Source organism: Pleurodeles waltl, chromosome 5 (assembly GCF_031143425.1).
Source record: "Pleurodeles waltl isolate 20211129_DDA chromosome 5, aPleWal1.hap1.20221129, whole genome shotgun sequence".
Classification (NCBI taxonomy): domain Eukaryota; kingdom Metazoa; phylum Chordata; class Amphibia; order Caudata; family Salamandridae; genus Pleurodeles; species Pleurodeles waltl.
The window spans coordinates 1,033,884,717-1,033,908,790 of record NC_090444.1 but is presented as its reverse complement, the minus strand read 5'-3'; positions in this window follow the sequence as shown (position 1 = coordinate 1,033,908,790).

The following is a 24,074-nucleotide window of genomic DNA, read 5'->3' as shown; positions in this document are numbered from 1 at the left end:
AAAAAAAACAGACATTTACAAAAAAAAAAAAAAAAAGGTTACAGGGACGTTATAATTAGGCTCACATTTTAAAAGTACAAAATCATAGAAATTCACCTGTTATAGTTAGAGTTATCTCCAGCAACTATAACTTGTGTCCTAAAGTAACTATAACATCCTTGGCATGCACTAGCTGATTACCCCACAAATTACGGAACTCATGACATCTTTGATAACATAATTGAAAATATCAGTGTAATATTTGAAGTAAAATTTTTCATGAAAAACTTGAACCTTCTGCCTACTGAGTGATAGTCCAAGATCTTTACCATTAGGCTAGAAGTGATCATGGTCTGCTGTCCATCAAAGCATAACTATAACATTCAAACCAAATATTTTGCTAGTGTGATACTTTGTCGTCATTATATGGATAGACCATTGCAATAACAATCGTTCTCCCCTCTCTCTCTCTCTCTCTCTCTCTCTTCCATTCCAGTATGGGATGGAAAAGAGAGAGAGAGAGAGTGACAGGACCTTGGAGGGAGCCTTAAGGCCCCCATAGTCCTAGCCTGCTCCCTGCCTCCTGCGGCAGCGGGCATTGCTCCTACAAGCAGGAAACTGTTTTTAAAAGCAGCTCCCTGCATGTGGGAGCAATGTTTTCATCTGTTTTCCTGCACACATATTTGTGTGGAGGAAAACAGATAAAAACTCCTCTTTTTGCAAGCTGGAGCTATTTGACAGCTAACACTTGCAGAGAGTGAAGTGTTTGCTGTGACTTGTTGGGAGCTGTCAAAGCTCCCATCAAGTGAGAGCAAACAACTATGTCCTGGGGGTGGGCACCCTGGGACATAGTAGGAGCTGGCCATGGTGGGTGGTGGTTCCCAGGGCCATCATTAGCTCCATGTGGGGGGGACCGTGGCCCCCCTCCTGTGTTTCAATTAGCCTCAGGGAGGTGGTGGTCCCCAAAGGCTGGGGGTACGAAACAGACCCCCTATCTTATTTAAATTTAGGCCCAGAGAGGTGGCGGTCTCTGGGGCTGCAGGAGGGCTGGTTTTCCCCAGGGTTGCCAGATGCTCCCCTGCATTTTATTATAAATTGCGTGCGCAGCGGAGGTTAGGTGCAGGCTATGGCCTGTGGCCAGGCCCTGTCTTCAACCCCCGATAACCACCCAAGCCCTCCATCAAGGGTTACAGATTACTTTTCAAGTTGAAAATGCAGAGCAAAAGCATGTCTCGCCCTCACCATGCACAAGAAAATTGGATGATTAGTACTTTACAGAAGTGGAGCTTCAACTCGGTCACCTGCTTTGTTTACATCTGTAAATACTTCCCATTGAGGTTTAATGTCTGTGAAATGAGCATCATGCCAAAATTATTCCTACCCTGTGTATTTATCCAAGAAGAGGCCAGCATTTTGTGCACAATGTCAACCCAACTGGAGTACTTTCTACTGGGTAATAGTAAGTGCCACCTCGTTGAGCAGATGTATAGTGCATCTCCTACTCTACACACCTCGAGTGACCTTGTGTTTCTTTAACTTTGCCAATGTGATTGTTCCTGGAGCATCTCCATCAGGTAACTTCACAAAGTGGAACAGCAGCGAAAACACAGTTGGATGATTTGTACTTTACAGAAGTAAGTGCTTTTTACTTTATGAGAGGGGACAGCGGGAGGAGTCTCAAAGCCCCCATGGTCCCAGACAGCTACTGGCCTCCTGTGGAAGCCGGCATTGCTCCTATATGCAGAGAGTTGCTGTAAATGCAGCTTCCTGCATGTGGGTGCAATAGTGTCACCTCTTTCTCTGCCCGCATGAAGTTATGTTTGCTTTTGCTTGCTGGGAGCTGTCATAGCTCCCACCAACAAGAGCAAACAGCTACCTTCCAAGGCTGGGCACCTTGGGAGGCACCAGGAGCGGGCCCTGGGGGTGGTGGTTCCCAGGGCCTTAAATGGTTCCAGGAGGGGGGGGCCGTGGCCCCCTCCTGTTGTCTGCACCGGGCCTGCCCCAGGGAAGTGATGGTCCCTGGGGCTGTATGTGGCCCTGGAGAGGGGACGCTGTTTTAAAAAGATAATTGGTCCTGGGGAGGTGGTGGTCCCAGGGGGTCACACAGCCACCCCACATTGTTTTATATAATAGCCCCGGGAAGTTGGCGGTCCCCAGACCCAGGGGAGGTGTCTGCGCAGCCCCCCTCATCACATAGGTTGTTGTTACCCCCAGGGAGGTGGCATCCCTGGGATCTGGGGTGTTCTGACAAGTCATCCCATACATATTTTAAAATTTAAATTAGCCCATGGGAAGTGGTGGTCCCCGGGGTGCCACACAGCTTCCTGTATTCTTATTAAATCCCCTGGGGATTTTGAAAGCCCTAGTATGAGGCCCCATGTGCCTCTCCTTTTTAATTATTAAACAAATGCCCCAGGGACCTGGCCCACCCGGGGGCAATATAAATAAAAAGTGCCGGACACCGCTTTTTTGCTTTTAATTCATGGTGTTGTGATTTTTTTTTTTTAAATGCTTTTTTGCCCTGGCGGGGTCTTAGGAGAACCCCTGCACCAAGGCTAGGGGATTAGAGTAAATGTACCCTACCACTTCTTTTCTTTTTTTAACCTTTGTTTTATGAGACTCGATTGAAGCTGAGTCTCAAAATGGCTGCCAACACTTCCTGGTTATAGTATTGGCAGCCAATCAGAACTCTGCACGAAATCGGGAGGATTCACAAAGTGTTTGTGCCTCTGGATATGCAAATTTGGTTTTACTTTAATTCCTCTTAAACTACTGAACAGTTTTACACCAACTAACAAAAAGCATAATCTACAGACCCCGAGCTATCTTTCTGTCAAATTCTTTGAAAGAGCCTATGGGAATTAGCATGAGAAAAACACTTTTTTGACCCCACCTTTTTCTCAGTCCATGCTTGACGGATCACTCCAAAACTTTACATGTACAACAAGACCCGAGAAGGCACTTTTTTTGGAAACTTTTGTGAAGATTTGTCAAACTGTGTCAAAGATATGGGCAAGCAAAAAACGCTTTTTGGGGGGAAACTCGGGCCTATAACTACCTACTGGCAACTGCAAGTAGGTAATAGATATATATAAACACTTTTTCAATGGACACTAGGTACTATCTGTAACTACCTTCTGCCAACCGGCCGTAGGATATATATAAAACACATTTGGTTACATATTTGTTGGTACTAGCTTCAGTGGAGCAGGGTCTAAATATTCGAGATAGATTATTTTGTTTTTATCCAAGAATCTTGAGATGATGAAACTAGTAGCAAGATATTTCTGCTACTATATTTAAATTGATTGTAAATTAGTTTCATGTGGATATGTGGTTTGTGATAATTATACCCAGGTTCACTTGGACATTCTGGGTTGCTCTTGTTTTTGCCTATTGCCTATATCCATGCCACCATTTGATGAATCCTCATGAAATGTTCCATAAACGTGTGCCAAAGAATCTTGTTGTGCATGGAAAGTTTTGGGATGATCTGTCAAGTGGGGGCCGAGAAAAAGGAAGAGGGGGTAAAAAAAAGTGAGTTTCACATGTTATTCCTATTGACTCTTTAGACATGCTTACAGCCCAAACCGCTGGCTGGAATGACACCAAATTTGGCAAAAGGGTATCTGTTCATCCGCAAATTACTCTCTTTTTTATTTGGTATAAGGCTATAGTTTTTGAGATATTAAAGCAAATCCGAATTTGTAAATCTGGGCGGAGTCTAAGCACAGATCTCATGATGAGATCTGATTGGCTGTTGGGACTTCAAACAGAAAGTGATGGCAGCCATTTTGGGACTAATATACATGATAGCGCCCTGTGACATGCATTGTAGTGAATGTCAGGTTTTGAGGGTCACAAAAAGAAGATTTTAGTTATGATATAAATCATTTTTTGGTGGTACCATACTAATTTTAGGAATTGTGGTGTGTTCTAAGGTGTTTTTACCCTGCTGGGAATTATATTTGAGTGAAAAATGTTTTCTCCTTATTTTCCCGTAAAAGTTATGGAAGGTAATCCAGAAGCTAAAATGAGAGTATATTTTCTGTAAATTTGCACTGTCTTTCTCAGCCATATGAGAATGAAGTCTGACATTCTCAGTAAAACATGTACTTCCAACAACAGCCTGTCAATTCTAAGTCAGGACCGGAGGCTCTGATTATGCTTCTCCTTCTTTACTATAATTTTTACAGCAGTCAATCAGATTAATATGAACGAAAAAACTACAACCCCCATAAACCAAAGTTCACATATAACATGGTCCAATCACCAATAACACAACCCCTCCAGAGCCACTGCCACCAACTTGGCTTACTCTTTCATTGCAGCTCAGCAGCCAGTTAAGTCACATCTTATTTTTCTCTTGTATAACATTGTGTTTAACTTGTGAGAATCACTGTTTTGTCAGGCTATTGACTGTAGAAGATGGGCACTGCTTTTGCGCGCCATCTGTAAGCTCAGTACCCGTGTCGGGACACGCACACCCTTGGAGAGTCTATCCTGCTCCTATTTTGCTTAAATTCTGACACATTTCTTCTTTGCAAGGGAGCGCTTTGGCCTCCGAGGCTGCGACTGTTCAGCCGGGGGCCTTCTTACTTGTGGAGCAGGAGTGGGAGCAACCGCCATCTTGGGTCAACTGTGATCCCCTTTCTAGTCCTTCAGGACTCCCGGCACACGCTGCATGCACGCTTCCCACCGCACGTCTTTTGAACAGGGCAAAGGAGTTTTTGAAACGTTTAGCGGTATGCTCCATCGCTTATGGGCAAAATTACTCAACAAATGAAATCTCCTGTATGTGCTATTGGGCTCCCCATGCCGTGAGGCATCAGAGGGGGCCCAGGGTTGTGAATATCTTGCATTGGCTCTGCCTAGAGTGCTTTGCAGGCGCCTTCCTCCACTCTCTAACAGACTGTTTGTGCCTGCTGGGGTCGCACCCCTCCTTCAGTACAGTTGCCTGACTGGTTATCATTGTGAATGTGTACCCGCACTCCCTAGTGTCATCACGGTTCAGTACGACCCCTGTGAAGAGGAGGCTGGTGAATTCCAAGATCTAACCCCCTCCTTTGAGGAGAATCTTGTGGAGGCTTAGGTAATAGCGTTCAGCTCTCATTTAATAAGGCTTTGGCCGAAGCCCGAAGCCATTGGCCCCCTGACTTCCCATCTCAAAGGTTTTGGCCACCAGCAAGGTTGGACCTCTTCTATTGCCGCTTCCACATGACCTTCGACCCAGCCACTTCATCCTTCCAAAGGAAAAGCAAAAGCAAAGAAATGGGCCCATTCGAGGCTTTTGAGCAGTTATCATCGGCAGCCCTGGAGGAGCATGGGTATAGAAATCCCTGCCCTAAAGCACTCTCATCAGATGACTCTCACCGTTATTCTGAACTTGCGGGTTCTGATTCCTCTCAGGATCCCTCAAATAGTGACCAGGAAGAGATGTCTGGACCCAACAAAAGAAGGTGTCCAGATCGCGGACCGGACCCCGGGCGGATTCCACCTAAGGTCCTGACATTTGACCCAGCTGAAATTGTGCACCCAGTGTCCACCAATTGCATCCCCCTTCCTGAGGTGACTAGTTATGTCCAATCCGACCTCAGACAGGGTTTTGATAGGTAAGTCAGGATCAGGAAGAGGCTCAGGTCTGAGTGCCCTAGACCAGACCAGGAGGGCAAGGTATCTGGTAGGTCTGAGGTGAATCCACCATGGTAAAGACCCTAAAAAAGGACTGGACAGGGCTTGGCACTCAACCAGGACAGATTGCTGGACTTTTCAGGCCCCACCACAAAAAAACTGGACTGGGGTTCCAGTCCAAAGATTTCAGAGTAGCAATAGATCCAGACATATTGATTGGATTGACACAGCACTATGGGGGTTATTACAACTTTGGAGGAGGTGTTAATCCGTCCCAAAAGTGACGGTAAAGTGACGGATATACCACCAGCCGTAATAAGAGTCCATTATATCCTATGGAACTTGTAATACGGCTGGTGGTATATCCGTCACTTTACCGTCACTTTTGGGACGGATTAACACTCCTCCAAAGTTGTAATAACCCCCTATGTCTGCCAGTTGGGTAACACATTGTGGCAATTTCTAATGAACGGCGGCCCTCTATATGCGATGCGCATAGACCCTAAGCTTAACAACCTTGCTTCTTCTGAGGCAGGTCCGGTGGCGTGGGCTCTACTCTTTGGTTGGCCCTTTGTAAAAAACCTAGCCACGTTTGCTGCGACCTACAATACCTTGGACAAAGCGCACCTCATGCTGAAGAAAGTCTTTTGAACCAACGTTTTTGGAAGGGCCCTATGATACAGGGCCCATTCGTCAGGCTGAGGTGAGACAGCTTTAATCGTTCCTGCAGAGGTTGGCAAGGCCACTATGCGGATTAGACCTTCTACCCCCCCGAGCTTGCAGGGGTCACCAATGCTTACGCAGAGGCTACGGCAGGGGTCAACAGAGAGGCAACCCAGAGGCAGGATATTGAGGTGAGAATTTTACCGTTGTCAGAAGTGATTTTGGGGGGCAGGATCCGAATATTCATTCACAATTGGAAGTCCTCGACTCAGGACTCGTAGGTCCTCGATTCTGTTATGGGGTACAAAATGAAGTTCTGCAGCTCCCATGTGTAGACATTCCCACCTCAAAAGCAGTATTTTTCCCTACAAGATCTGGAACTTATTTCAAAGGAGATATCCTCTCTTCTTCAAAAAGGCACCATATGCCTTTTCACCCCGCATCCCAGGGGATACATCAGCACCATATTCTTGGTCAGCAAAAAAGGAGGTGGGCAGGTCTAGTGCTCAATCTAAAGCACTTCAATTCTTCGATCGAATACAGGCATTTCAAGATGGAGGGTATTCACCTCCTCTGAGATCTGCTGCAGGAAGATGACTGGATGGTCAGGCTTGACCTAAAAGACACGTTTCTCTTGGGGGCAAACTTTTCACCCAACAGACGCTTTCTTCAATTCTATTGGCTCTGTCAATGTTACGAGTACAAATTATGATCCTTCCTTTTGGCCTCTCTTCAGCCCTTTTGTGCTTCACCAAGTTTATGAGGCCAGTTGTAGAGGAGCTTTGCGCCAAAAGCGCAGGGTTGATCATTTATCTTGATGATATCATCATCATGGCCCAGGATCCTCAGAGAGTATCCCTGCATTTGTCTTGGACAACACAACTTCTGCAGGATCTAGGGTTCACCATCAATTATCTGAAGCTGTGTCTAATCCTCTCCCAACGGATGGAACTTTTGGGATTTCAGATAAATTCGGTGTTGTCTTAGTTGATTCTCGTGTCTCAGAAGATCATGTCTATAAAGGAAAAATTGAGGTCTGCACTGCGAAGCCAGACAATATTGTTGAGGTCAGTAGCTTGGATTGTGGGCCTACTAGCCTCCTCCTTCTAGGCTATATTTCTGGGCACCTTTCTTTGCAGAGCCTTTCAATGTCTCAACGTCTCAAGATACAACACCTTCAGAAGGAGTTGAAGTATTCATAACAGACTCCACTTTCGTCAGAAGCCAAGTTGGAAATAAATTGGTGGTTGTCCCACATGGATGCCTGGAATGGCAGGGAAATCTTTGGCAGTGCTCCGGAAATAACCTTGGAGACCGATGCCAGAAGGTGGGGCTGGGGAGCCAGATGCGGGTCCCTTTCTACGGGGGGTCATATTGGTTGGAGCAGGAACTTCAGCTCCACATCAATTGCCTGGAACTTCTAGCGGGTTCCTTTGCTTTCAAGAGCTTATCACCATCCAAGAGGGACTGTTGGATTTTACTGCGGATGGACAGCATCTCAGCAATTTGTTATGTCAACAGATTGGGGGGTAGGAAGTCCCGGATGTTGGTGGAAATTGTCAAGGACTTTTGGCATTTTTGCCTTCAACATCGAATTTTGATCATAGCAGAGTATATGCCGGGGTCGAAGAATTCTGTAGCGGATTGGTACTCTCATCACCTCTGAGATTTAAGCGATTGGAGGTTGCATCCAAGGTTTTTCTCCCACCTCAATCGCAGATGAGGCCTTTGCTCACTGCACCTCTTTGTCTCTTGCATGAATCGCCATCTTCCTTTGTTTTTCAGTTGGTGTCTGGACCTAGAGGTCCTGGCGACAGACAGATTTTTGCATTCACCATGATTCCCTGAATGCTGGCTCAGGCTGGTCGTCAGAGAGCCAAGCTTATCCTGGTAACACTGCTCTGGAGGACACAGCCTTGATTTCCCATGGCTTTGGAGATGTCTTGCGACATTCCTTTCCTGATACAGTCAAGGCAGAATCTTCTGCTGGACCAAGCGGACCTTCCACATCCCTTTATCATATAGGATCAATTGAGGTTAGTAGCTTGGAGGGTTTCAGGAAAAGATGGAAATTGCCAACATTTCTCCACAGGCTTCTGCCAGGCCCAGACAACTACTACCCACAAACGATACGCTTCTGCTCTGCAAAGATGGGTATATTAGTATAACGAAGGGGGTGCGGATCTCCCTCAGGCAGATGTCTGACTTATAATCAATTTTCTGTCCTCCTTGGCAGAATCGGGGTTACCTTACACGTCTGTAAACAACTACAGATCTGCCATTTTGTCAAATTATGTCTGGGTTAATAGTAAACCTGTTGGTGAGGATCCTATGTTGTGTAAACTAATGAGAGGTATCAATTTTTTAAAATCTCCCAGGCTAGATATTTGGCCTTGTGGGACGTGAACATAGTGCTCCAGTTTTTTAATTCATGGCCTGTTAATAAATACTTATCACATAAGCAATTATCGGCCAAGTTAACTGTGCTGTTATGCCTGATCTCTTGTAAAAGGGTCTCAGAGGTCCAAGCCCTGGAAATCAGGGGTAGAAAATTTTCCTGCAGGACAAAAACAAGCATTAAGTTAGTTTCTTATTCATCTTTCCCTAATGATAAAAAACTTTGTGAGGTGCAGTATATCAAGGCCCATGAAGCGGCTACCAGTGAGTTTTGTGTAGATCCTGCTGGACAGTTACTCATCACTCTCCTAAAGCCCTTCAGGCTAGTATCATCAGCCACCTCGGATAGATGGATGCGATGGCTGCTCTCAGTAGCAGGGCATTGATGTCTCCAAGTTTGGGGCTCATCTGCGAGGGGCACTATGGCATCAAAGTCCTTCGCTTTAAGATCTCAATTAGAAGACATCGTGAAAGCAGCGGACGGGTCCTCGGAATACACTTTTAAGTCGTTCTATTACAGTCCGATTGTCGATGTGGCGTCAGTGGTGGTGGCACAGCTTTGAACAAGTATAATCGGAGCCTAAGGTCCTGACATAGAATAAAAACAATTCTAGCTGTGGCAATAAGGACACAGAGGTGAGGATTATTCCACCCTGAGGTTACTGAATTAGTGCGTAAGGTGTAAATATATGGTTTTACGATACTTACAATGTATGAGCTGTTCATTCCCTTACGTTTTAACAGTTAAACATGCTATGAATGCAGTTTTTTACTGCTCTGGTTCCTTTCTTTAGGTAACGAGCAAAAGCAACCTTGCAAGCAAGCATTGCTTTGTCTCCTAATAGTTTGGCAGTTGCAAAGGTCTTTTTCCAGATAGCATCATGGGACGCAGAACTCTGAGAGTTTTGTGGAGTTCCGAGTTCCTGTTCCATGACCAGTAGAGATTCTGTTTGTGTTTTTCCTTCGGATTGTGTTTCATTGAGTTAGACGTTTTACTTCAGCCAGTGCAAAGAAAGAGGAAGCCCAGATGGTGGCAGTGGCTCTTGAGGGGCTGTGTTATTGGTGACTGAACCATGTGACATGCAAACCTGGGTTTATTTCATGGGGGTTGTAGTTTTTTGGCTCGTGTTATTCTGATTGGCTTCTGTATAAATTATAGTATAGAAAGAGAAGCATAACCCTCACCTCCCTGTCCCTAATAGAACTGAAATAGAACTGATTTTTTTTATTTATTCCCTTCTGTTCTGCCGCAGCCTTCCAGAGTATTCAACTAAAGTGCTAACAAATGACAAATGTGTGGCACACCCAAGCCATCTTGATCGAATCAAACTGGTGAAACTTAAAACATTTAATTTAGAAACAAACAAAATGAGGGGGTTCTTTTTGTTATATAAATTATGGTTAGTGCTGTAGAAAGACAAATTAGGACACATTTTAAGTGCGTTCTCAAATATCTTCCTGTTGTACTTCAACAGGAGCAGCCTCTCAGTTAATTTTCTTCTGTTCTATTGCAGCCTTCTAGAGTGTTTTAAAGGACAGCCAGAGCGCTAACAGTCTTACTTATGACAAAAGTGGGACACACCTGAAGCCATCTTGATTGAACCAAACTGGTAAAACTGAAAACATTTAGGGGGTCATTCTGACCTCAGCGGTAAAAGGCGCATACTGCCAGTCAGAAGACCGCCATAACACCGCCGCGGCAAACCTCCACGGTCATTCTGACCCACAACTGCCAACCCGCCAAAAACCCGACATCCACAAAAGTCCGCCATACCAAAGGTCGGCGAAAAAATGGCGATGACCAAACCTCCACCGTCACGCCAACACAAATACGCCCACACTATCACGACACACGAATCCACGCGGCGGTCTTTCAAACGCGGTATTCCATTGGCGGTACACCCCGCCGCGGTCAAAATACACACACACATAGAAAACTCAGCCACATTGGTCATTTTGAAACACACACACCTGATACACATACTAACACCACTCCCACACACCCAACACAATATAAAACACACACCCACATCACCCACAAACCCCTACGACCCAAAAATATTGACGAAGGCTAGAGAGAGAGCACAGAATAGACAATCCCACAACACAGAGGCACACAACACCATCACCCACACAGAATCCACGCACCAAACACCACACACCACCACACGCACCACACTGATGACCACAAACGCCACCCCACACCTCATCCACACCACCCCATGGCACCCCAAAGACACCCCAGGTTCAGTGACGCAGAACTCAGGCTCATGGTGGAGGAAATAGTCCGTGTAGAGCCCCAGCTCTTCGGGGCACAGGTGCAGCATACCACAATTGCCAGGAAGATGGAGCTATGGCAAAGGATAGTGGACAGGGTCAACGCGGTGGGACAGCATCCACGCAATCGGGATGACATAAGGAAGCGCTGGAACGACCTACGGGGGAAGGTGCGTTCCATGGTATCAAGGCACAACATTGCGGTGCAGAAGACTGGCGGCGGACCCCCACCTACTCCCCCAGAATTCACAGCATGGGAGGAGGAAGACTTGCACACCCTGCATCCTGAGGGCCTCGCAGGAGTAGGCGGAGGAATGGACTCTGGTAAGTCAAATCTTCACTACTTCATTCCCCCACCCCACCTGCATGCCAAATCATACCCCCACCCCATCACACCAACTCCTTGCAAATGGCTCACCATCACAACCCACCCATCCCAAAACCTAGCCCTGCATGCGTCCCCAAAGCATGGACACCCATCACCAAAGCATGCCCACTGCACACACACATCACCCCCACAAGCCACCCTCACAAAAGCCCCCACAAGGGAATGCCTGCACTTGGGTACACGGACACCCACCCATCACACGAAATGCCACACACAGAAGCAATAACCATATCTTAATATCCCTGCAGGACCCGAACGCCACCACACCGCCACGGAGGGTACAGAGATGTCCATCCCACCCCCAGAAGAGGACCCCAGCGATGACAGCAGCTCTGTCTCCCTGGACCCAGATGACCAGCCCGGCCCATCGGGGACCTCGGGACAGTCGGTTCCCCACAGACAGCCACAGGCTATACCAGACCCAACCCCCTCTGGGAACACCAGCACAGCTCCCACCCAGCGGGCCCATGCCTCTGTCTCCAGGACACGTCAATCAGCGGTGTGTCCGCCACTAAAGGGCACCCAGGTTGACCCACCACCCCAACAACAACAGGGACCTGGGGGCAGTGGTAGTGGGCACACCGTCCAGGGGACAGAGGCCCAGGAACACAGGGGAACTGGGAGGGCTGCTGTGCGACAGGGGGGGGACAGGCCCAGGGAAACGACCCTCCAAGAGGCCCTCTCCTCCATCATGGGAGCTTACCACCACTCCCAGGAGACGATGGCGACGGTACTGGCCAGGTTCCAGGAGATCCAGGCACAGCAGGAGGAACGGTACATGGGGTTCAGAGAGGAACTGAGGAACATCGGTTCCGCAATGGGGACCATCGTCGTGGCCCTTAACCAGATAGTCACCACATTGCGGGACCATGTGGCACCCCAAAGGGCCCCTGTCAATAGCCCAGGCCAGGAACAGCCTACCACCTCCGCCGGCGCTAGTGGACAGGAGGCCCCCACACAACAACAGGCCACCAGAACCCCACCTCCTGCAGAAGAAGAACCACCCCGCAAGCGGAACCTGAGATCTCACAAGAAGACAGAGTAGGATTGCAAGACCCCCGCCAGCATAAGATACCCCCTGATGTCATCCCACTGTCCCACATTGTCACCCTGTCCAACCTTCAACTGCCCCTGCTCCATCCTTCCACAGGCATATGGACAATGCACCTGTGACACTGAGAACTGGACTCTGCCATGGACATTACTCCACCCCCACCCATCACCGTTTTACAATCATGCACCAATATGTAGCACTTAAAATAAATCACTTATTGCACTTAAAATAACAGGAGTCTGCTTGTATTCTTAACAAATGTATTACACATAACGGTCCAATAATGTCCAGTAACTTTGTGACGACAACATACCAATTTCAATAAGCTTTAGTCCATGGGCAAACAAAGCAGAAGTCACGCAGTGGGTCATACAGCTCTGAAAAGGAAATGAGAAAGTCACAAATCAGTAAACAGGAACTGGGGGGAAACACAGGCAGTACAGACGCATGAGGCCTTAAGTAAATGTAATATGGCGTGGGTGATTCTTACCTGTGTGCTACTGAAAATATTGTTGTATGACTGTATCCCTGTTGTCCGTGTCGTCCCCGTCGTCTTCCTCCTCTTCACTCTCCACAGGCTCCACAGCTGCTACAACACCACCATCTGGACCATCCTCCTGTAGGAAAGGCACCTGGCATCGCAAAGCAAGATTGTGAAGCATACAGCAGGCCACGATGATATGGCACACCTTCTTTGATGAGTACATAAGGGATCCCCCTGTCATATGCAGGCACCTAAACCTGGCCTTCAGGACCCCGAAGGTCCTTTCTATGATCTTCCTAGTTCGCCCATGGGCCTCATTGTACCGTTCCTCTGCCCTGGTCCGGGGATTCCTCACTGGGGTCAGTAGCCACGACAGGTTGGGGTAACCAGAGTCGCCAATTAGCCACACACGGTGTCTCTGTAGCTGTTCCATCACATAAGGGATGCTGCTATTTCGCATGACATACGCGTCAGGCACTGACCCTGGGAACTTGGCATTTACATGGGAGATGTACTGGTCAGCCAAACAGACCACCTGGACATTCATCGAATGATAACTTTTTCTGTTTCTGTACACCTGCTCACTTTCACTGGGGGGAACCAAAGCCACATGGGTCCCATCAATGGCACCAATGATGTTGGGGATATGTCCAAGGGCATAGAAATCACCCTTCACTGTAGCCAAATCGCCCACCTCAGGGAAAATAATGTAGCTCCGCATGTATTTCATCAGGGCGGACAACACTCTCGACAAAACCTTTGAAAACATAGGCTGAGACATCCCTGATGATATGGCCACTGTTGTCTGAAAAGACCCACTTGCCAAAAAATGGAGTACTGACAGAACCTGCACCAGAGGGGGAATCCCTGTGGGTTGGCGGATGGGGGACATCAGGTCTGGCTCCAGCTGGGCACATAGTTCATGTATAGTTGCTCTGTCAAGCCGGTATGTAAGTATGATATGTCGTTCTTCCATTGTCGACAGGTCCACCAGCGGTCGGTACACGGGAGGATTCCTCCTTCTCCTTGCAAGTCCCAGCGGACGGGGCCTAGGAAGGACAACATGGAGCACACAGTCAAGCAACCCACAGGTTCGTTCACACAGCTTGCACAGTACACGATTCGCTATGCATTGAAAGGCTTGAATGAGTGGCAATGCAAGGCCTAGGCCTGTGTGACGCAGTAGAAATTAAGCCATGTGGGCCCTTGAAATGGCGGCTGCCTGACCTGTGAAGTGTGACAGTGGGATGTGAGGTCAATGCGCTGGCGTGGCACACCGTGGCGGTAGGTGGTCGAAGACCGCGGTGCTAAGCCGCATTGGTTAACATTGAACCCTATGGGTTTCAGTAGCCAATGACGATGTGCGCCGGCGGTCGCGGTACGCACCGCGGCGGTACGCACTGCCGCGGGCGTGACCGCCATTTTCTATCTGATTAATCACTCGAGACCTGATCATCCACAGGAGAGGACCTATACTGCAAGTGCTGCTTTGACCTCGGTCTGGGAGATACAATGGCTGCTGCGACTGGGGAAAGGGCACCTGCCTTCACTTCAGAAGAATTGGAGAAACTTGTTGATGGGGTCCTCCCCCAGTATGCGCTACTCTACGGTCCTCCAGACCAACAGGTAAGTACACAGGGTGCACGTTGAATGGGCTATGCCTGTGTTGAGTGGGGTGGATGTAAGATGGTGGGGAGGTGAGCGAATGAGGAGTGCAACGCACGAAAGATGAGAGCATGTGCCACATGGCAAGGTTGGGGAGGGGGGGGGCCACTCACATTGACGAGGCAGAAAAGTAATGAGATTTCCTTTACCACCCTGTACATGTCATATAGGTCAGCGCCCATCAGAAGATCGACATTTGGCGTGCCATCGCCAAGGACGTCCGGGCCCTGGGGGTCCACAACAGACGGGGCACCCACTGCCGAAAGAGGTGGGAGGACATCCGCCGTGGGACCAGAAAGACCGCCGAGTCTCTGCTGGGGATGGCCTCCCAACGTAGGAGGGGTGCCAGCCGCCAATTGACCCCCCTGATGTCCCGGATCCTGGCGGTGGCCTACCCCGATTTGGATGGGCGCGTGAGGACATCACAGAAGACACAAGGGGGTGAGTATCAGCACAATCTGCTATCTTTGCGCGCAGTGAAGGTGTCTGGGTGGGGGAGGAGGGCTGTGGCTATCTCTAGGCCAGGGAGCATTCTGTAGGCTAGGCCCCTCCGTTAGGCATGGCCCTGTGCCCCCGCCCCCCACCTCTGTAGGGTGCCAAGTAACGCTATCCATGGTCCGGCCTCACCCATGTGTGCATTTGTCATCCATAGACCTGTAGGCCTAGTCATAATAACTGAGTAGTGTACCCCGATTGCGCGGCCTAGTGCAGGGGGCTTCTGTGTCTGTCCTCTCCGCCAACGGTGTTGCCAATGCATGCACTCAACCTGTCTTAATTTCTCCCCCCCCCATTTTCTTTGTCTTCCTGTTCATTTGTGCATTAGCATCATCAGGCGGAGAAGTGGCATCTGCGCACGAGGAAGCTGCATCTCACATGGCCCCAGAGGGCCATGCAACAGACTCCGAGTACACCAGTGAGACGGAGGGCGAGGGGAGCTCCACAACGGGGACCCGTGGAGACGTCAACGACACCAACACATCCTCGGAAGGGAGCTCCCTTGCGGTGGCGGCAACATCCGTGCCCACCGCCACAACAGGTACAGCTGCCACCCAGCGCACCAGCGCCGCCCTCCCAGCAGCCCCTCAGCCTTCACTCCGTGCCCGCTCGCCCAGGAAGGCGGGCATCTCCTTCGCCCAGGCACCTCAGGCCCTGCCCCAGTTACTCCTGCTGCCCTCAGTGAGGAGGTCATTGACCTCCTCAGGACGCTCATTGTTGGGCAGTCTACCCTTTTGAATGCCATCCAGGGTGTAGAAAGGGAGGTGCATCGGAGCAATGCATACCTGGAGGGCATTCATTCGGGTCAGGCTGCCCATCAGCGATCGTTCAACGCTCTGGCCTCAGCACTGACGGCAGCCATTGTCCCTGTCTCCAGCCTCCCTCTTCTGACTCCCTCCACCCAGTCCCAGTCTCCTGTTCCTCTGCCTATCCCATCCACACCATCAGACCAGCCTGCACACACCTCAACACCCAAGGGCAGCTCATCCAGACATAAGCACCACAGATCCCACAAGCATTCACAAAAGCAACATCCAGATGCAGACATGCCAACAGTCACTACCACCTCTGTGTCCCCCACCTCCTCATCTCCCTCCTCCCTCCCTGTGACGTCTCCACTCACACCTGCATGCACACCACCATCATCCAGTACTTCCATCACCAGCACACCCTCCATTACAGTCCGCACACGTGCAGTCACCACCCCCACTGCCATTTACACGTCCCCTGTGTCCTCTCCCAGTGTGTCTGTCACCCCCTCTTCCAAACCACACAAACGCAGGCAGCCACCCACCCAACAGCCATCCACCTCACGACAGCCTCCGTAACAAGCACCTGCACCCAAAGACAGCACACTTGACTCTCCTACAACCACATCCTCTTCCTCCACTCCCATACCCACTGCACCTACCCTTCCCAAGGCTCCTGAAAAAATTTCCTCTCCAAAATTGACCTCTTTGCCTCACCTGACCCACCCCCTCCACCTGGTAAGAGTCCAAACAGCACCTCAGCCACCACCAGCCCTGCATCTACTGTGACCATAGTGCAGGGCTATTGGAGTCCACCAGCGTCTAGGGCAGGAACATTGGCCAGCAGCAAGGGGACAGCCAGCCCACCCCCTGGGAAGAGGACAAAAAAAAATAAGGGCCGGCGCGACAAGCCTGAGACAGCTGCCACCAAGGACAGTAGCCTTGCCCCGTCACCTGCCACATCATCAAAGGGAGGCAAGGGCCACAGAGCTTCAGCGAAGGAGGGCAAGGGCAGCAGGGCGGAGAAGACAGGCAGCAGGCGAGCTGCCCAGGAGGGCCCCACCAGCTCCATTCCGGTTGTGACGGACTACACCCACAGGCCCAGGACTCCATCACAGGAGGGCCCCGCGACCGCAACGTCGGATGCCGAGTGAGCGGGAAGTCTTGGCCAGGTCTGGCTCGCCAGAAACACAGGACAAGCACCACTGAACAGGGGCCCGCCGTGAGAAGAACCGCTGAACAGGGCCCGCCGTGAGAAGAACCGCTGAACAGGGCCCCGCCGTGAGAAGAACCGCTGAACAGGGGCCCGCCGTGAGAAGCACTGCTGAACGGGGGCCCGCCGTGAGAAGAACCGCTGAACGGGGGCCCGCCGTGAGAAGAACTGCTGAACAGGGCCCCGCCGTGAGAAGAACCGCTGAACAGGGGCCCGCCGTGAGAAGAACCGCTGAACAGGGGCCCGCCGTGAGAAGAACCGCTGAGCAGGGGCCCGCCGTGAGAAGCACCGCTGAGCAGGGGCCCGCCGTGAGAAGAACCGCTGAGCAGGGGCCCGCCGTGAGATGAACCGCTGAACAGGGGCCCGCCGTGAGAAGAACCGCTGAGCAGGGGCCCGCTGTGAGAAGCACCGCTGAGCAGGGGCCCGCCGTGAGAAGAACCGCTGAACAGGGGCCCGCCGTGAGAAGCACCGCTGAACAGGGGCCCGCCGCGAGAAGAACTGCTGAACAGGGGCCCGCCGCGAGAAGAACCGCTGAACAGGGGCCCGCCATGAGAAGAACCGCTGAACAGGGGCCTTCCTGTCAAGCACCGCTCCGCTGGGCCCTTCATCTCAAGCACCGCTACGCTGGGCCCTTCCTGTCAAGCACCGCTCCACTGGCCACCGCCGTCTCAAGCACCGCTCCGCTGGGCCCTTCATCTCAAGCACCGCTCCGCTGGGCCCTTCCTGTCAAGCACCGCTCCGCTGGCCACCGCCGTCTCAAGCACCGCTCCGCTGGGCCCTTCCTGTCAAGCACCGCTCCGCTGGCCACCGCCGTCTCAAGCACCGCTGGCCCATTGACAGTGCCGGTTCTGTGTCGAGCAGGGCTTCCCGTAGCACTCTGGGCACCGTGCCTCCTCCATTAACAGTGGAGTCAATATTCCATCTGATGGACTGTGGCTTTGCACTCCCCAGGATGGCACAGTGGGCAAGCCACCCACTGTAGAGACTTGAGAGACTGTGGCTTTGCTCTCCCCAGGATGGTACAGTGGCCAAGCCACCCACTGTAGAGACTTGTGAGACTGTGGCTTTGCACTCCCCAGGATGGCACAATGGGCAAGCCACCCACTGTAGTGACTTGTGAGACTGTGGCTTTGCACTCCCCAGGATCGTACAGTGGGCATGGAGGCCCCTCGTGGATCTGGCGTCGTGGACTCATGTGGCTGAGGTGCCCCCCCTTCCTTTCCCCCTGAGGTGCCTGTAGTTTTGTCATCTGATGCCCCAGCAGTGTTCTCTCCAATGGATTCGGGTCTCCTGTGTGGGCTTTTCCCCTGTGTTTGTGCACATTGGCCCACGGACTATGGAACTTTGACAGAATGGGCAGGACTTGTTGCATATGTATATATTTTTAACTATGTTCATTCCTTATTTTGTATCTTTCATATTTCATATTTCACATTACTTCATTTGTGCTATGATATACTTCAATTTCAATGATCATTTTAATTTAGTCTTTGCATTATTCCTTGGGGTTTGGGGGGTGTCACTCTGACTTGTTGCTCGGCATTGGTGTGTAGGTATTTGGGGTGGGGGATGGGTGTATCGCGTATGTGTGTGCACGTAACCCGTCCACCTCCCCCCTCCCCTGTGTCGTAGGTGCAGTTCTCACCGTTGTCGTCTGCGCCGGCGTTCGTACTCGTGGTAGATAAGCAGGTAGACAATAGCTGGTAGGATGTTTAATTCGGGTTCCATGCTGCCCTCCTTCCTCGTGGAGTGTGTATAGGTGAGCGTTTTCCTGTTCGTAGTCTGTTTCCGCCGTGTTTTTATCGGCGGGGCTCCCGCCCCGGAAAAGGTGGCGGATTGGTGAGTTGTGATAGGGTGGGCGGTACATTGTTTGCCGCCTGCCTGTTGGCGGTGACCGCCGTGCTGTTTGTTTGTCCCGCCGTGGCGGTCGGAGTGTTAAAGTGGCGGGCTGTGTTGGCGGTTCCCACCAGGGTCAGAATCCCATTTTTTGGACCGCCTGCCTGTTGGCGGGTTGGCCGCCGCTTTCTCACCGACCGCCAGAGTTATAATGACCCCCTTAATTTGGAAACCAACAAAATGAGGAGTTTTATTTATCATAGAAATTATGGTCACTGCTGTAGAAAGAAAAATTAGGACTTGTGTTAAGTGCGTTCTCAAATATCTTCTACTTCTATTTTACCTTTCTGACATGTAGGCTGAAACATGCACATTATGAATATATGCCAAAAGTGTGGCACATCTGACCACCATCTTGATGGAATTGATGTGGAAAACTGAAAGCATTTTCTACTGAGGATACTGCAGTAAATGAGTAAATTAAGGGGCTTCATAGCAAAGAAGTCTCCCAAGATGGCCACCAGAGAAAAAACAGCCAAAATGTAGCCCAAGTATATCCCAATGACAGAAGTGTTCAAAACATTTAATTGTTTTTTTTGCAGTTTTATACAGCGCAGACTTGACCCAAAGGTATTGGAGTGCTTTACATGGGCATCAGTTAATTACACAAGAACACATTCCTTTTGGGCTATAAGCATGGGGAGATTAAGGCCCTCATTACAAGTCTTGCAGTCTACTGACCACCAGACTCGCGGTGGAGGTTTCACCTTCGACGGGCTGGCTGTGTGGACCGCCATATTATGAGTGTGGAGGTTTTGCCTGTGCCATGCTGCCACTTTCCCATTCCTACCACCAGAGCGGTCAGACCGCTAGGCTGTAGATAAGCATCTCTAAAGGTCCACCAAAGACTGCTGACTCTATTAAAAGGCCCCTTTGCACGAGGGATTTCATGGCGGTGGCACAGCCACAGTATCCCTGGCAGAAAAGCTACGGGTGACAGGAATTTGCATTCCTGTCGCAGGTAAAAGACTCCCCCATCCACCCAGGAGCCCCCAACCCCCTTCGCATACAACATTCCTATCCCACCCCCGAACCCCTCAGTAACTCCCTCCACCATGCTCCCAGTAGTAACACCCCCACCCCAGCATACATGTACTTACCCCCACCCCGATCCCTGTACTAACCCCCACCCCTACATACATGCACGCACCCACATGCACACACAGACATGCACACCTGACACTCACTCACTCACACTCACAACAACCTTACACTTATGTGCACACACATACACACACACAACACCCCCCAAATCCATACACACAATCACACACACACAACACCATCCCCCTCACCTTTCAGGTGTTCACCTTACCTGGTTGTCAAGGTCATCGTCCAGGAGGGAACAGATCCTGACGCTTGCACCGCCTCCAGGGCCCCACAAACACAACACTGCCACGCCGTATTTCTAATTGAAATACGGCGGGCAGTGATTTGTTGGCCTGGCGGTGTCAGAAGTGCAACCGCCACTAGACTGCCGACTGCTAGTACGACTGCTGGCGGTTTTCCACCTGGAAAATGGCAGAAAGCCACCAGCAGTCGTAATATGGCAGCCTGAGGACCGCCGTGCTGGAGGTCTTTTAACAGCCGCCAGCACAGTGGTCAGCGATCTTATCCACCAAAGTCGTAATGAGCACCTAAGTGATTTGCCCAGAATCACAGGATGTCGAGGTGATGATGACATTTTTACCTGGTTCCCCGGTTCCAAAGTCTGCAGCTTATGGCAGTAACACCACATTCTCTCCCCTAACTGCAAAATATAATCAAATAATCAACTGGATAAGAAAACATCACAATAGCAAATAATTTAGAAGTGCTTTGTCGCTGTTTCAGAACTCAGAAAGAAGATATGCCCTCATTTTAGTGTATTAGAGCACTAACTATAATTTATATGGGAATAAGACCCTATATTTTTTATAATTTCTAAAGGAAATGTTTTAGGTATTACAGTTTTGATTACATCAAGATAACATAAGGAGTGCCACACTTTTGTAAAAAATATAGAATGTTGGCAATCCAACTGTTCATTAGAATATTTTGGGGAGGCGGATGTCAGGCACACAGACTTGGATAATTGAGGGCAGGGAGGAGGGAGCAGAGGCAACAGGTTGACCATGCTAGGCAGGCAAGAGAGGCAGCGGCAGCACAAGGCACCATGGAAGGTAGAGGAAATGAGTACAGGGGCAACAAACCAACCATGCAGGACAGGCAGGAGAGGTGTGGCAATATAACAGACCACTGAGGGCAGAAGGAAGAATCAGTGACAGTGCTATCATACCTTAGGATACAGGTTATAGTTACTTAAAATAGCTCTAACTGTAACAGCTGAATTGCTATGGTGTTGTGCATGTGAAATCTGAACATAACTATAACATTCCTGTAACTTTAGGTTTTTTTTGTGAATTTCTAAGGTTTTTCTTAATTCTCTTTCCTAACTAGAACATCCTTGTCACCTTTGTTTAGGTTACAGGGGCGTTTATTCAATTTTCATGGATCCGCAGATCTGCCTCAAATCATGGCAAAAATGTAAACAAATGCTTTTTAACTGTGATGGGGACCCCAACAGCAGAGCTAAGGGGTCAGGGTGTCCCTACCTTGACCCCTTTTGATTTTTTACATCTTTTTTTCTGGGACTCAACTTCCGCTGCCTATACTTCCTGGTTGAACTGTTGGCAGCCAAATCACAAAAAAGGTCCCTTTCTGGACCAGGCCATAGCTTTCTGCCAAATTTGGTATAATTCCATCAAATGGTTTCTGCGCTATCGCTGTTCAAACTCCCAATGGGAAATTGAATCATGGAAAAGCATTTTGGTACCCGCACTTTTTCTAGGCCCCCACTTGACAGATCACCCTGAAACTTTCAAGACACCAGCTCACGTGAGTGTCATATTTTTTGGGAAAATGTCATGAAGATTCCTCAACCGGCACCAAAGATATCGGCAAGTAAAAAAAATATTTTTCTATATTCTATAGAAACTAGGTCCTAACTATAACTATAATAATAATAATAACTATATATATATATATATATATATATATATGTATATATATATATATATATATATATATACATACTGATACATATATGTACACATACATATATTCATATATATATTATATATATATATATATACACATATAATACATATCAAGAAACTGTGAAAACTGAAACATTTTATATGAGGATAAATTAATTTGTGACATGATTCAACTTTGAGACATTATTATTACTTCATCTCGGATCTTCTTTTGTTTTATTATACTTACAACACTGGCTGGGTACTAGTATACTGAGAGACATCGACGAGCATTATTCCTGATACCCACAATTGTAGTTGTTTTATATTTACATAGATATATCTTTGTTTTATATATATATTTATATTTTATACTTCTCAACTTCATTTATTCACATTACATTTTTTCCAAAAGCTTTCTGGAGAAAGTAGGTTCAGATATGCGGTATGCTGGTGGTTCAGCAAAGCTGACAGGCAATAACAATTTCAGTGAAGGAACTCTAACTGATGCACAGCGAAAGAACACAAACTGATTCAATATACAAAGTGGTCTCCAACTAGAAAGCATACTATACAGAAAGAAAATCTGACAATTAGCCATGAAGAAGCACAGATTGAACAAAACATGTATTGGATGTTTGAAAAATGTTAAATGAGAATAAATTAAGTGGTGACAAAATTCCACTTTGGGGCATTATTAATACTTCATCTCAGATCTTACATATAAATATTTTATACGCACATATATATTCTATATATATATATATGTACATTATATGACAAATGACAGGTTAGGTGCAACGTTCAGTACCCTAGACAAGTGATATTATAAATACATCCACTCCATCCATTCATTACATGGTTATCGTGTTCCAGGGAGCTTACTAATAATAAGGCAAGTGTACTCCTTGCATATTCCCAAATACGATTGTCTCATTCCTCCATAAGTTGTCTGATGCAGGCAGGGAATAATACACAGTTTTGATATCCTAATAAATTGTATTCATCCAGACTGTCCAATGTGTACTGCCGGTTCTTCACCCCTGTTGAGTCCATGGGGTATTTGGTGCCCACTTGGATAATGTAAAATTCCAGGCATCTTAATTTTTCTTCTCTGTTCTCCCCTCACATGGACAGGTCCACCCTTTCAAAGGCAAAAACACAACCAATCATCTGGGTTGCTGTTGTGACTGCCACTGAAATGCCTGAGTCCAGCAGCTTACTTATTGTTCTATATCCACTATTTTTTATATTGCTTTGCTGAGTGTCATCTGGGTCTGGGTGGGCATTTTTCATTGCTCCTGCCTGGGTGAGAGCAAAGTTGTGTTGCATGTCCGGGAGTCTGTGGGCAGGGTATGCCTGCACTTTTCAGGGAAGGTAAATAAAATGTCCTGGGAGATGGGGTCCCCGGGAAACTGGAGTTGTATCGTGCCCTGGTGGATGGGGTTCCTGGGGCTGGTGCATGGCTCAGAGAGGGGGAACCACACACCCCTCCCCAAAATGTAAAGTCTTGGCTCCAAGGGATGATGTCCCTGGGGTCTTCATGAGGCAACGAGAGAGGAGCTACATGCCAACCTCCCCTAACTATCAAGATTGTCACAGCAATGTGGTCCCTGGGGCCTCTTTCAGTCTGGGAAGAGGGGCACACACCCCTCTCCTCTTACTGTAATGCGGCCCCTGAGGATGAGGTCCCCGGGTCCTGATTAAGGTTCAGCAAGGGGGGCCGTGCATCACCATCCACAGTGTTGTCACCAATAATGACATTTCAGATGTTACAGTCATTTTTATAAAATATGTCATGAGTGGTGTAATTAGCGGTGCATGGATATGGTATAAGTTAATATTCAGGCCCTGCACCTGACCTCCACTGATGCCTACCCCCCCGACAGCCCTATAGGCTACTCAGCTTACACCCCATGGGTGCAGTCGCAGCCAACATTGCTCATACCCATTGGAGCAGTTTTCTTTTGCTTCTGTAGGATAGGAGCAATTCTATCGTTCTCCCTGCCAGCTAGGAAGAGCTGTCAGGGAGTAACTTTTGTGTTGCAACCTGGCAGAAGCAGCTCTGATGGGCAAGGAAACCACAGTGTCCAAGGAGTGGGCTCCTCAAGAAACCGCAACAGAGCTGGAGCCGGGTAGATGCCAGTACCTGGAGCCATGAAAGGG